Source organism: Mobula hypostoma, chromosome 1 (genome assembly GCF_963921235.1).
Source record: "Mobula hypostoma chromosome 1, sMobHyp1.1, whole genome shotgun sequence".
Classification (NCBI taxonomy): Eukaryota; Metazoa; Chordata; class Chondrichthyes; order Myliobatiformes; family Myliobatidae; genus Mobula; species Mobula hypostoma.
In genome coordinates this window covers 209,480,690-209,496,813 of record NC_086097.1, presented here as the reverse complement: position 1 = coordinate 209,496,813, position 16,124 = coordinate 209,480,690, and the positions used below count along the sequence as shown (strand labels likewise).

General features: G+C 39.8%; 1 pseudogene; it reads right to left on the bottom strand.

Annotated features, from left to right (window-relative positions):
- Positions 1-12,453: 12,453 nt before the first annotated feature.
- LOC134349160 (uncharacterized) lies at positions 12,454-15,700 on the bottom strand (annotated as a pseudogene).
- Positions 15,701-16,124: the final 424 nt, after the last annotated feature.

Sequence of the window (16,124 nt, the reverse complement as noted above, 5' to 3'; positions counted from 1 at the left end):
TGAGCTCATGCTCAATAGTTTTAAATAGCAATTATTACATGTCTGATGACATCACTTTCCACATGGCAACTGTTTAAATCCCAAATGGGAGACACAAGAAGGCATTGTTCTTCCACCCCAGTTTTACCAACAGTCCCAGGGGCACCATATTGTAGTTGCAATGCTTGCTCTGTAATATCACATTTTGAAGGGACAACTCATAATTTCTGAGGTTGCTACTCAAAACTCTGAAGAAACTCTTCTCAGAAGCAAGCAGCCACCACTTTCACTATGCATTATCCAAGTCTACACCACACTTGCTTGTAGGGGCTCAGATGACCCTACACTTGTTCAAGGAGCCCATTTAAGGGTGTTAATCTCAATGTTTAGTTGCTGGAGAGAAAAACCATAAGACATAGGAGAAGAATTAGACCATTTAGCCCATCAATCATGGCTGATCCTTTTTTTCCCCCTCCTTAACCCTATTCTCTGGCCTTCTCCCTGTAAACCTTTGATGCCATGTCCAATCAAGAACCTATCAAGCTCTGCCTTCTATACACCCAATGATCTGGCCTCCACAGCTGCCTGCGGTAACAAATTGCACAAGTTCACCACCCTCTGGTTAAAGAAGTTTCACTGTATCTCTGTTTTAAATGGACACCCCTATCCTGAGGCTGTGCCTTCTTGTCCTAGATTACCCCACCACTGGAAACATCCTTTCCACATCTACTCTGTCTTGGCCTTACAATATTCAAAAGGTTTATAAGGTGATTTTATTTTATGTGCATATTTAACCCTTGAGACAGAAACATTGGAGAAAACGGTAAAAAATAATCTTAATAATGGCTACAAGATTACATTCGCTTATGACAAATGGCAGGGATCAGGAACTTTAATTTATGTGGTCTTGACATTTAAATTTTGACTTGAAGTATCTGGTTTTAAATCAGTCAAATTTTAAAAATGTTTTGCCTTAATGCAACTACAGATAAATAAAATGAATGTCGAAAGTAGATTACAGATTGTCATAGTGCGTAACACATGACTGTTCTTTGTACACGTTTCCCAGAGAAGTTCCACACATCACCCATTTCTGCTGCTGCCAGTAAGGAGTTTGTACGTTCTCCCCACGACTACGTGGGCTTCCTCTGGGCTCTCCGGTTTCCTCTCACAGTCCAAAGACATACCAGTTGGTAGGTTAATTGGTCATTGTAAATTGTCCCATGATTAGGCTGGGATTAAATCGGGAGATATCTGGGTGGTGTGGCTCGAGGGCTAGAAGGGGCTATTCCACTATTATTTATGTCAATAAATAAATAAATCAGGAACTTTGACAGGGCACTTCCAGGCATAGTTCCTTCATAATTCTGATGTAATTTCTCACTATTTTTGCACATACAATGATATCATTAAGATGAATTGTAAGTATTAATAATTTAATGACAGAAACTGGATTATAATTTACAATTTATAACCTGTGCTATTGTCAACAAGGAACATCTCATAAGAGAGTAGCAAAACCTGTGAGATTGCAAACATTCTCATCCTTTAGAATATTGTTTATATATTTTTAAAATTATCCATGACCTTTTTATTTCTATAGAGCCTCATTGCCAGCAGCCCACAGACCAAATCTACTGTGCAATTCTCAGAGATCAATCAATCTGTGATCTGATACTGTTATGATCTTTCGCTTGGCTAGATCTTTGCTTGGTGGTGTGGATCCTCCTCAAGGGGGCTGATATGACCTTATCCCATTCTAATTCTGTTTTGCTTCATTCCCTCTGATCAAATAGTGTTGAAATATGAAAGGAGGACCACAGTTCTTGTCAAGCGTGATATGCTTTTGCAAAAGGATATTTGAAGCTGATCTGTCTGGAAGGGAACTTTGATAAATTCCAATCACAATTCTGGTTGTAGCCGAACTAACCAATCTGCTTGTGTTCTTATAAATAAATACTTTGATTATGATCATTTAGGTTTTGCCTGTGAAGTAATTTGTAACAAGATTAATAACTTGAGACTAAACTACATGGATTGATTTGTCCATGCTCCCGAGTTTCGGGAGGGATGTGCAACAACACTACTTTCTGACTGCTTCTGGTTGGTGTTAGTGAGGAAAAGATCAGACAATCCATAATTCCAGAAGTGCATGTAGTTTTGTAGCTATTATTAAGCAAACCATTTTTGTTTACGATTAACCCCAATCTGATTTTCTCAAGGTGTCATTGAAAATCATACGATCCACTTCAAGAAAACTCTATACCATTCTTTATATTTTGACAAAAACTTTTAATATCTCTTATCTATCTACCAAATTATAGTATTGGGAGAGACATATGCTGTAATATAGGCCTAGATTATGTAGAAAAAGCTGTTCCAGTTTCCACTGGGTGTGTGGAAAATTTGCACTACTCATACTCCTTCACATTGGTTTGACTTTGGAATAAAAGCATTTATACTTATATCTAATTCTAATTCTGTGAAGCACAGTTGGGATATTTTACTAGCTTACAGATGTTACATAAGGGTAAGATGTTATTGTACATGTTTGAATCTTAATGAAGTCACTAGAGGAATAATGTTACCACATAACTCGGAATGATAATTACCTCAAAGAAACAAATACTGCTAGTAAGAACATCATTCAATCCTTTGACACAGCAGTTTACCAGTAGGTTTACTAATGTTCTGCAGAACATATATTAAAGACTTACCTCAAACTTCACCAAGTCCACATAAAGAGCATGTTCGGACACCAAAGGAATGGGAGTGGATTTTTTCAATGCTCCATATACTACCATTTCCAAGTCAATCCTATTCACCAAGCTCTCTTTGCTATTGAGTCTTGATAGACAGATTCTCCATTTACCACCTGCATTGAGAGTAGTCCCACACACAAGGTTTCAATGTTGGTTCAATTTTCCAAAATCATATTATAATTACAATGGCATTTAATGTACCTGATTTAAGTTGTTGCCAGTTTGGAACTTCTTGGTAACTTCTGTTTAACTGAAAGTCTAAATAATTGAGAATAATTGGTTAAAATTTTCTTTCACTGAATAATTTCATCATCAATTCATAATGTTTCACATATCCTTTTACATTTAGGTCTGCCTTTTTTGTAAATGCAGGTAACAGCAGTATATTGTTGTTTTAATTCCCTTCAATGGATATGGGTGTGGTTGGCATAATTTACTCCCTATTCCTAAATACTCTTGCGAATATCATAGAGTTACAGAGTCATAGAGAAGTTCAGCACAGAAACAGGCCCTTTGGCCCATCTAGTCCATGCCGAGCTATTTAAACTGCCCATTTCTATCGACCTGCACCAAGACCGTAGCCCTCCATACCCCTACAATCCATGTTCCTATCCAAACTTCTCTTAAGTGTTGAAATTGAGCTCACATGCACGACTTGCACTGGCAGCTCATTTCACCCTCTCACGACCTTCTGAGTGAAGAAGTTTCTCCTCATGTTCCCCTTAAACTTTTCATCTTTCACCCTTAACATATGACCTCCAGTTGTAGTCCCACCCAACCTCAGTGGAAAAAGCCTGCTTGCATTTACTCTATCTATATCCCTCATAATTTTGTATTTCACTATCAAATCTCCTACCAATCTTCTACGTCCCAAGGAATAAATCATGGTGAGACACCTTCTAAACGCAGTGATAGTCTCTAATTCCACCATTCCTCTGATCGCGTATGGTGAATAAAAGACTATCTCTATCTTTAATAGATATTTACATGTGGGCATTGCTTGGTAATATGGGTCTTAAATTATTCCAATTTCCAATGGTCATGTTCATCTAGTCTGCAGCATCAGGGGTTAGAATGTTTAATGGTAGAAAAACACACTTTTCCCAAATTCATAGTTTTTTTTCATTTTAAGGTCGTTTCAGCTTATAAAATCAAATAGAAAATCAGAAATGATTTTTAGGAAACACAACATGGCTATTTCCCAAACCTGTAACTGGTAGGACTAATGTTGATGTTTTGCTTGTATCCTTTGGGGTGCGCAGCCATTCTGCAGCAGTAAATACAGCTTCTTTCACAGCATACTTTCCTTCCCTGACAATGATGTCCTCCAGATAGAAGTCAGAACCTTTCTCCAACTGAATGGTTAGAGTCTGAAGCTCTCCAACATCGACTGCCTCGGTTATCAACATATAGATCTACAAGATTCAATATCAGCTTAGAAAAAGAAACAATTAAATCTTGCAAACAGGCAGGGTATTAAGTTCATAGGACAAATATTCACTATTGACCCCACAGTCACATCATGACAGTAATCACCTTGACTAGAAATGGATGCCTTATCTTACTGCATTGACCATTTTGGATGACAGTAGTATGCTGAACAACAGTAAGCTCTCCAATGATGCATTGATGGACATCAAACAAGGACACGCCCCATTAGTTTTTCTGATTGTTAACAGCTTGATAGTTTTAGTACATTTCTAAATGTGTCTCATTAATGTTTTAAAACTATCCAGAATTAAATGAGTAAAAACTTAAAGATTAAAAAGCAAAGCAAGTTGAACCAAATACACATAAATGATTAAAGAAAACCAAAACACATATCTCAAAACCAAAACAAAAAAAAACTTGTGCACCTTCGTCTTGTGCAGTGACCTGTGTACAATCCTGATCTTGGGTGCTGTCTGTCTGGAGTTTGCATGTTCTTCCTGTGGCCATATGGGTTTCCCTCAGTTGTTTTGATTTCCTCTCACATCCTAAAGGCATGGGTTGGAGGGTTAACGGCAAATGTAAGTTGCCTCTAGAGAAGGTTGGTGGTAGTTCATGTACATGTGAAAGAGTGTAAGTGGAAATGAGATTGCAGTTTGCCTTCAGAGTTGACATAAAACGGGTGGCACACTGATGCAAAAGTTTGTGGTGCTGCAACTCTGCTGCATCTACCTGCATTTGATCCTGACACTGTATTATGTTTCGGTGACCTGAGACCAGGTCTTGGCCTGAAACACTATCAAACATGCTGGTTGGTAGGTTAACTGGCCACCATAAATTGTCCCTGGTATCAGTGAGTGACAGAAAAATAAGTAGGGAGAGTTTTCCTGTCATTTACCTACACTAGGGAGATAATTGGGGGAGTGGAATGAATGGAATAGTTCTTAAATTACTCATAGGCTTGAAGGACTGAATACCATCCTATGTTGTCAGGAAGTATGAAATAATTATAAAACTATAATATATAAAATAACTCATTCACTTTTACATTCTTGGAATTGGATTATTGTTGTTACATATGCCAACGTGCTGTGAAAAACTTATCTTGCACACTGTTCATACAGATCAATTCATTATACTCAGCACTGAGATATACAGGAGTTGCTGAGACCCCAATGTAGATTGGGAGACCACTTCAACAAGCACCTGTGCTCAGTCTGCCAGGAGAAGTGGGATATCCTGGTGGCTGCCCATTTCAATTCCACCTCCTATTCCCATTCCGACATGTCAGTCATCGGCCTTCTCTACTGCTGCAGTGAGGCCACACTCAAGTTGGAGGTGCAACACCTTATATTCTGCCTGGGTAGCCTCCAACCTGATGGCATGAACTTCAATTTCTCCAACTTCCAGTAATTGCTTCCTCCCCGACCCCCACTTCACCATTCCCAAATTATATTTACTTCTCTCGCCTTATCTGCTTACCTTCCCATCACCTCCCTCTGGTGCTCCTCCCTCTTCCCTTTATTCCATGGCCTTTGTCTTCTCCTATCAGATTCTCCCTTCTTCAGCCCTTTATCTCTTTCACCAATTGACTTCCCAGCTCTTTACCCCTTCCCCCTCCCATTTTCACCTGTCATCTACTACCTTGTGCTTCTTCCATCCCTCCCTCCACCTTCTCACGCTGACTTCTCATCTCTTTTTACCAGTCCTGATGAAGGTTCTTGGCCTGAAAGGTCAACTGTTTACTCTTTTTCATAGATGTTGCCTGGCCTGCTGAGTTCCTCCAGCATTTTGTGTTTATTACATTGAGCCGATTGCAGACTTCAGGAAAGGTAAGACGAGGGAATACAAACCAATCCGCATAGCGGGATCAGAAGTGGAAAGAGTGAGCAGTCTTATGTTCCTGGGTGTCAAGATCTCTGAGGACCTACCCTGGTCCCGACATATTGATGCAGCTATAAAGAAGGCAAGACAGTAGCTACATTTCATAAGGATATGGAGGAGAATGGATTAGTCACCTAAAACAGTGGAAAACATCTACAGATGGACCATGGAGTGCATTCTGACAGGCAGCATCAATGTCTGGTATTGGGGGTGGGGTTGGGAAGGGCTACTGCACGGGATCAAAGTAAGCTGCAGAAAACTCTAAAATTAGTCAGCTCCATCACGGGTATTAGTCTCCATGGTATCCAAGACACCTTCAAGGAGTGGGCCTCAGAAAGACGGAGTGAATCGCTATGGACCCCCACCACCCAGGACATGCCCTCTTTTCATTGTTACCATCAGGAAGGAGGTACAGAAGCCTGAAAGCACACACTCAGTGATTCAGGAACAGCTTCTTCCCCTCTGCCATCCAATTCCTAAATGGACATGGAAACCGGGAACACTACCTCACCACCTTTTTAAAATTTCTGTTTTTGCACTACTTATTTTAATTTAACTATATATATATGTGTATATATACACACACACACACACACACACATATATATATATATATATATATACTGTAATTCAGTGTTTTTCTACATTTATCATGTATTCCATGATACAAAATTTACAAATTTCATGACATATGCCAGTGATAGTAAACCAGACTCTGATTCTAAATCACCTCCCATTCAAGCTAAGTGCCAAGGGGTATCAAAGTGGAGGCAAAGGGTGTGTGAAGGAGAGTAAGTTGACAAGATGCAGGGAAATAAGGAGGGAGTGGAACTAATCGGGTTGCACTGCTGGGAGCCGGTGGGCTAAATTGGCTCCCTCTGTGCTGCAATAAGTCAACGAAGATTCTGCTCTATGCTGCACAATTTCACTGTCAAGATGACACAGCCTATTGCTCCAGCTAAATAGCCAGTAGCTGGACGGGAAGGAGGAGATTAAAGCAGAAGGGAGGCTGTAACCTGGACAGCTTTGTGTGAACAACCCGTTGACAATAAAACCAGTTTATTCTATCTTAGTTTTCTATTAGTCATCAGCCATATTTTGCCTGTCACGTTGGATCTCACCATGCCATATAACTGCTAAGAAAAAAAAACAAAAAAGACTAACCCTATTACTTTTATAAATCATGCATTATGATTTTTTTAATTAAAAAATTTTAAAACAAGGCCTCCATGTGTCTTTACCTCTCCCCATATCTCCTAGTCGTGCTACCCCACTGCCTGCATACAACTGGTGCTCAGCAGCTAATATTCAGCACAGAAGATCCCTGATGGCTTTGGGCAGGAGTCCTGAGCAACCCCGGGCTCGGAGAGCCGGCTTTGTACTGCGCTCATTTGGTAATGGATGCTAATGAGTTGTGATGCTTGGCAGCAATTCAGTCACAAGGGAACTAGTGGGAGGGATATGTGGGGGAGGTCAGAAGGATAGGGAGGTGGATAGATGGGAAACAGGGTGATGGAAACTGGTGGGAACAGGAAAGGAAACAAAAAGGGCAGGAGTGAGGAGGGATAGAGGGGAGTAGTTACTGGAAGTCAGAGAATTCCATCTTACTATTTCTTCTTTCTGTTAGTCCTGACAAAGGGTCTCGGCCTGAAACGTCGATTGTACCTCTTCCTACAGCTGCTGCCTGGCCTGCTGCGTTCACCAGCAATTTTTATATGTGTTGCTTGATATTCCAGCATCTGCAGATTTCCTCGTGTTTGTGTTAATTATAAGTGCTGACTGATCGTAGCTGATAATAGGTAGGCAACAGGGTTGGGTGTATCAGCTATGTGCAAGGCTGTTGTTTATTGGATGGATGTGGAAATTAAATATATACCGTATTTGCTGACCTTGACCACTTGTCTGAGGTTGAGGAACTTCTTGGAGCACTGAATCCAGATTCTCCATGTGCAACCTCTGAGAATGACTTTTGTAGTTACTTCCTCATATTGTCTTCACAGTGTTTGTCTGGAGGATCACATCTCTCCTTTCTACCTACTGCAGAAGAGCCTGCACATCATGTTTACAATATTCTGGATTAATTTTGGCATTTCTCTTTTAAAAATCCAGGCTGGCTTTTTAAAATTTGTCAGCCATCTTTAAGTGATGCTACTACTCATGATATTGGGGTGAGGTGTAGCTTAAAAGTAGGATTATCACCGGAGAAGCTGTAACAACGGAATTAAGCAAACAATTCAAGATTTGCAGTATTCTGCGAGTGGAAGTAATCACACATCAATATCCTTGTACTTGTTTTTAAGGATCTTACAAGTTTTCCACCACAGTCTTAATAAAACTAAGATGGACAGTTATATTATCTTTTTCTTTTCGCTGAAGACCAACGTGTTCCCGAGCAATTGATTGGAAGGTAGATACATCTGCTTTTCCAATAACACTACATTTCAGAAGCCAAAGAAACAGCTACTTGTATTGTTATAAAATGGAGATAGTACAGTATGGAATATTATTAAAGCTGTTATTCCGCTAATAGTTTCTCTTTCCTTTTTTTTGCTACACTTCTTTTTTGTGTGGAATACTTTTACATAGTTTCGATTTTTTTTAAAAAATGAAGTCACAATAAATATAGGGACAGAATATCCCATTGATAAACACCAACTCCCTGGCCATATATCAAGGGTACAGACAAAATCTCCACATTTCCTCAATTCCCCAGTGACAATTCCAGTATTTCCCAAAATGACATAGGCTATACATATGTATACCCTCAAACATACTTAGGAGAATTGAAATGAAGTTCACTCAGTGCATTCTTCATCTTTAAAGCTACAGCAAAACTGGATGATACAAATGCTGTGCATTTCTGGTGTATAGTTAACATTATTTGTGAAAGAGTATTTAACATTTAAATCTTTCTCACTGATATGCAGCTAATTTGTTTGCCTGAAGTTATATTTCAGATTGAATTTATCCTTAAGTCTGCAGCAGTGATTTCTGTCCCACTCACAGACAGCCTCATGAATACAGTGGGAATCTTTCTAAGGCTGACTTGGCTGTGCATGCATTTGATTTTGTGACATACCGTCCCTTTGGGAGGGTTTGTAAGCTCTGCACCAGTGATGTGAAATTTAGAAGTCTAACTACATTTTTTTTTGCTTCTTTGTGCTAAATGAGTGCTGTAGTTTCAGCCTGGAAACTAGTGAATACTAATTACTAAATTTATCCAGCACCTTATCAAATATGTGTTTGTCCTTCTGCTGAGAAAAGGAATAAAATAATACTGCAAGCTCTGAATTTTCCTAAATATGAGAAGTATAGGTCATTAATTTTTCACAGAAGATTGCTGTTTAACTCAAAAGGATTATTGGGCCACTGAGTTCAATCTTATTCTGAAACCCTAGGAGAGATTTGCTGTATTGGTCCTTGGGTTGCATGTTGAATTCTTTGAATTAAAAATCCAACCATGTTTACCCAAGAGGATAATGGTACATATAACTTTGAGCAGACTAATAAAGACATTTTTCTAGCATCAATACATACTTCCGCTTTACATGGTAACTCAATTCCTGAATCTCCAGTGGGTGGATTGCACAAGACCTGGTTTTATTCTGTCTATCAGTATATAGTGAAAATTAAAATCTTATTATATCACCATAATGCATAAGCTTCCTTACTGCTCGATCTTTATTTACTGGTTCTGTGCTGAGCTTCCTTTTGCCAGTGTCTCCAAAAGTTCCTTGTAAAGTGACGTACACATCAGATCCTGTTTCTAATTGATTGGATGATCCACAAGTTACGACAAATGTATATTCCTTTACTGCAAAATAGAATGCTTTCAATAAGGGACATCTTATTCAACAGATTCATAATGTATAATATGAAAATGCAATTATTTCGCTCTTTCCTTTCAACCGATATTATGCATGTTTCAAAAAATGTTATATCAGGAATGACCAAAATAAGTCTTACCGACAGCTCTTGACCTGTGAAATAACTCCTAAGCTTGGGGTTTTTTTAAATCCCTCTTGAGGCTCACAGCATTATGCATAGTGGAATTTCCTTAGTGGTTTTGTGCCATGGTAGAGATTGCAGAGAAAGTGAACTGTGAAGCAGATTACAGCGATCATAGGAAAAACTGTATAACCATCAAGCCCTTGAGACTAGAAAAGAAGGAGTCAGAAAGAGCTTTGACAATGGGTGAATAAAGGATTGAAACTACAGATGGTATGAATTAAAAAGACAATTGATATGTTGTTGGGGAGTTGCTAGTTTAATGGTGTCAAAAAGAGTATAGATCTAGGGGGAGAGGGTCAGAGAGATGACTGGAGCAATGGAATTAGGTATATAATCAAGGGCGTGGGGTCCTAAGAAAATCAGCAGTGAGGTGAAAGATGTTGAATTGGAGTGCTGTTGCCAAAGAAGAAGATTTAAAGAAGACACCCATTGTACGTTGATTTGTTAACCTTCAGGCAGCAGGCAAGATAATGTCAGACCCTCTAGGTAATACAGAAGCAGGCTTCAGTTCCCACTTGTCATCAGCTTCAGTGTCTGAAGATGAAAGAACCTTGCAACATCAAATGTGCATTGCATGTCTCTTGATGTCACCACATCTGTTTAGTGACCATTTTCTATTGCCTTATTATGTGACTGGAAGTGCTTGAAGGATTTGTACCTGTGTTTTCCTACCCCATCCCACCAGAAACTGCCTTGCAAGCTCAAATCTTTGTATACTCCGAGTTTACTTATTTGGCTAGTGATGTCAGCAAAAGAATTGCTAACCTGTGAGAAATCTGGTGCTGCTTTTGATTACAGGGAGTTCCACCACCATACAACCTTCAAATTGTGATAAGCTGCGTAGGAACCAAAATTCTAAGACCTCTTCAGTGTCATGGTGTCGAAGCTCAACCTAAGAGGATGAAGCAAATATGATAATGCTACAAGTTAATTTTACTGGACTGGCTGAAATAATATCTAAACCAAAAAATGTGAAGAAAAGAAAATAATGAATATTGCTGAGAAGCATTAGCAATTGCAAGCATTAAGGATTTATAATTGACTATTGGTCACCAGAAACATCTGTACACATTACCTTCCGACAATGCCAAATATCTTCAGTCATGGATTCCTCTCTCTCGAGTCTTACTTTAGTGATAGCTCCTAATTGCCCTGGTATGTTTAATGAGGTCTGGTGAGTATAACCTTTTTTCAAAGACCCTTTCTTAAGGATTATGGGAGAAGCTAGGCCATTCTCGCAGCAGACTGTTAGTGTTATTTCTACATCTGTGCCGCTGTTTGGCAGGTCACTGGTGACCACAAAGACATCCCAGCTCCCTAATAAACAGAAATGTTGATGTGGTTAATCAACAGATTATCGCAAGCACAACCACAAGATATATTGTATCTATTATTTTTCTGATTCTAAACAAATAGCAATTTTCACTATCTATATCAAATCAGCTTTTTTCTCTTAACCAATTAAAATTTTTATTTATTTGATGCATCCAGGATATGTTTGCAAGAATGAACTTTCCCAAGAATACGAATATTTAAATTAAAGCAATAAACTGCTCTTTATAAGTCAACTAATTTGATCAACCCAGCATTTTGAGAAGGAAAGCAGCTTATTTTTATATTAATTACTTGAATTGGTGAGACAAGGGGTTATTCACTTACAACACTAGCTTAGTTGTGGTAGAAAAGATACTACTACCTTTTAGACCAGAATTTGTGAATTGTCCATATGTTTCACCTGGGAATTCTGCGGCTTAATACTTTAGAAAACATTGCTAAATTAATGATATTGAACTACACTTGACACTGGATTTAAAGGGAGAGATCAGTTAGACAGTCTACTTCTGAATTTGTCAATCAGTGAGAAAATATGTGACCAAAAAATAAAGCCATGTGGAGACTAAATCATTGGACTTATCCGACCACACCATAAGACGTAGGAGTAGAATTAGGCTACTTGGCCCATCGTGTCTGCGCCGCCATTCCATCATGGCTGATTTATTATCCTTCTCAACTTCCTTCTCCTGCCTTCTCCCTGCAACCTTTGACTCCCTTAATAATCAGTAATCTATCAACCTCTACTTTAAATTAAAGCATCTGGTTATTTCTGGTTAATTTCAGTTAACTTCCGGTTAGGATGGTGCTACTGAATGTGTGTGACAGCTTTCCAGTAGTCAAAAAAGCTAAGGAATATACCCAATGACTCGGCATCCACAACTGTCTGTGGCAATGAATTCCACAGATTTACCACTCTCTGGCTAAAGAAACTCTGCCTCATCACGGTCCCAGTATTCTGAGGCTGTTCCCTCTGGTCCTATTCTCCCCACTCTATCTTCTTCTTCCTCTTCTGCCTTTCAACTCACTAGTGAGCATAGGTCATCAACAACCTCTTTCAGATCAACCTGTCTTGTGCATGTCTCTCCAGCTGTGACCATGTCAGTCCCACTCTCCTGGCGTCGGTTAACACTTCCCTCCTCCATGTGGACTTGGGCCTACCTCGATTTTGCTTGCCCTGAGGACTCCATATGAGAGCTTGTCTGGTGATACTATTTGGGGGCTTCCTCAACATGTGTCCTATCCAGTACCACTTCCTTCTCTTGATCTCTGCCTCAATTGGTGTCTGGTTGGTCCTTTGCCATAATTCTGGACTGTTCACATAATCTGTCCATGTTAGCCCCAAAATCTGAAGCAAGCATTTGTTGATGAAGATCTGGATTTTTCTGATTACTTCTGGTGTCAGTCTCCAAGTCTCAGAGCCAGATAGGAGGACAGATTTGACATTAGAGTTGAATATTCTCATTTTGGTTCTTAACCCTAGCTCTTTTGCCATCCAAACTGGACGTAGTATTATGAAGGCTCCTCTGGCTTTTTGGATCCTGGTTTTTACATCCTCATCTGTACCTCCTTCCTTGTTGACAATGCTTCCCAGATAGACAAATGACTCAACTTCTTCTAGAAGAGCATTTCTCAGGATAACTATGTTGTTTCCTGCATTTACTTTTAGTAATTTTGTTTTTCCTACATGGATGGATAGCCCTATTTTCTGAGATGTGGAGTCTAGAAGATCTATTTTCTCTTGCATCTGGGCATGGCTGTGTGACAGTAGTGCCAAGTCATCAGCAAAGAAAGTATCTGACAACTGACCTATATGGATTACTCTGCATTCCATATCTTCATAGATCTTCTTTACCAAGTTAGTTTACTTCTCTGGAATCCAAAAATGCCTCATTAGTTTCCACAATGTACAGAGGAGATTTAGCAAGACGCTGCCTGGTTTAGAGAGTATGCATTATGATCAGAGATTAAGGGAGCTAGGGCTTTGCTCTTTGGAGAGAAGGAGGATGAGAGGAGACATGATAGAGGTGTACAAGATAATACGAGGAATAGATAAAGTAGATAGCCAGCGCCTCTTCCCCAGGGCACCGCTGCTCAATACAAGAGGACATGGCTTTAAGGTAAGGGGTGGGAAGTTCAAGGGGGATATTAGAGGAAGGTTTTTTTACTCAGAGAGTGGTTGGTGCGTGGAATGCACTGCCTGAGTCAGTGGTGGAGGCAGATACACTAGTGAATTTTAAGAGACTACTAGACAGGTATATAGAGGAATTTAAGGTGGGGGGGTTATATGGGAGGCAGGGTTTGAGGGTCGGCACAACATTGTGGGCCAAAGGGCCTGTACTGTGCTGTACTTTTCTATGTCTTATTGTCTCCCTGTCCAGGCTGTCAAATGCTTTTTCATAATCTACAAAATTAATGTACAGTGATGTGTTCCATTCTAGCGACTGTTCAGTGATAATCCCAAGAGTTGTAATCTGATCAGTGCAAGAACTGTTCTGTCGAAATCCTGCTTGTTCATCTCTAAGCTTCTCATCCACTACATTCTTCAATCTCTCTAAAATGACTCAGAACTTTTCCTGGCACTGAAAGCAACGTTATCCCTTTGTAGTTTTTGCATTCCTGGAGATCTCCTTTCTTAGGGATCTCAACTAGATGTCCTGTTCTCCAGTGCTTGGGTACTTTTTCTGCTTCCCAAACCTTTTTTATGATGTTATGCATCATTTCAATAGATGTGTCTATACTGCTCTTGAGTGCCTCTGGAGGTATACCATCAAGTCCTGCAGCTTTACCATCCTTTAGAAGCTTGATTGCCATTCTGATCTCCTCTTTGGCAGGAGTGCCACTGTCTATCTCTAGGTCGTTCTCTGCTTGTGGGATGACAGGTGGTTCTGGTGGTGATGGTCTGTTTAGAAGCTGTTTAAAGTGTTCGGCCCACTTTTTGGTCTGGTCCTCAACTCCTGTCAGAACTTATCCTTCTTTATCCTTAATTGGTCTTTCCACTGGTTGAAATTTGCCAGAGAATTTCTTGGTTGTGTCGTACAGTCCTTTCATGTTCCCTTTTGATGCTTCCTGCTCTGCTTCTTTTGCTAGGTCTTCAATATAGTTACTTCTGTCCATTCTAATGCTCCCTTTCACTTTCATTTTGCTTCTGCACAGTTTTTCTGTGCAACAGTCTTTAATGCTCTTGTTTTGCTTTTGTTAAGTGCATCCTTTTTTGCTTTTCTTTGCTCTATTTTTCTGAGTGTTTCAGCAGAAATCCATGGTTTGTGTTGGCGGTCTTTCTTCACATGTACCGGGTCCAGACATCTTTGGCTTGTTCCCAGATCCCCTCCACACTTGATTCTTCATTTATGTTCTCCATAGCTTGAAATCTGTTCTGCAATACTTAGTTGAATTGTTGTCTTTTCCCCCTGGTCCTTCATAAATTGTGTTGCATAGCTTTTCATTTTGCTTGTTGCAGCATAGTTCCTTTTAAGTTTGAGCTGAAGCTTACCAATAACAAGATGATGATCTGCTGCCACGTCCGCACCTCTAAGGACTCTGACATCCTGCATGGATCTTCTGAACTTCTTACTAATACAGATATGGCTGATCTGGTTTCCTGTTCAATGATGTGGTGAAATCCATGTTGCCTTGTGGATCTACTTGTAAGGGAATATGCTGCCACCGGTTACCATTTTGTTGAATGCACAGAAGTCTACAAATAGCTCTCCGTTTTCACTTTTGTCTCCAAGTCTATGCTGCCCCATTATTTCTTCAAATCCTGTGTTGTCATTTCCAATTTTAGCATTAGAATCTCCCATGAGGATGGTGATGTCTCTTCTTTTCAGCTTCTCCAGGAGTACTAGCAGTCTGTTTTAGAAATCTTCCTTGACAATGGTATCCTTGTCAATTGTAGAGGCATAGGGTAACACAATGTTTAGCTTTATTCTCCTATTACTGGTGCAGAAGGATGCAGACATGATCCTGGGTCCTGATGTTTCCCAAGCCAAAAGTGATCCCTTTGCTTGTTTTGATAACATTAATCCTACTCCCTCAGTGTGTGGTGCATCCTCTTCCATGTGTCCTGAATAGATGATAGTTTCCCCTGAAGTGAGTTGTACTTGCCCTGAATTTGTCCATCTATTTTCACAGAGTCCCAAAATATCTAATTTATTGTTTTGAAAGTCTTTTGCCACTTTTAGGGTTTTCCCAGCTTCATACATGGTCCTCACATTCCAGATGCCAATTCTAGAGGTCTTCTTGGTTGACAGTAGGTTTCTCGGTGAAGGAGCTTCCTTTCGGCTTTCACTTCTCCACGTCATACAGCTCTCCAGAAGAGGCCCTACCTCTCCCAAGACTAGCTGGCTTGGTTTTGATGCTGCTGATGTTTCTGTAGCAATAATTACTTTTACAGGATAGGGCTGCTAACCCTATGCCCAACCATCCTTAGTCGCCTTTTACGACATGCGTGCCAGGGTACAGCGGTTCTATTCTTTTGAAGGACCTCGAAACCGCACGGGTCCCCACTCTATCTAGGCTTTCAATATTCAATAGATTTCAGTGCAATTGCCCCTCATTCCTCTAAACTCCAGTGAATACAGGACCAGAGCTGTCAAATGTCCTTGATACATTAACCCTTCCAAATTTCAAAGTTAAAAGTAAATTTGTTATTAAAGTACATACTGTATATGTCACCATATATAACCCCGAGATTCATTTTCTTATGGACATACCCAATAAATCAGG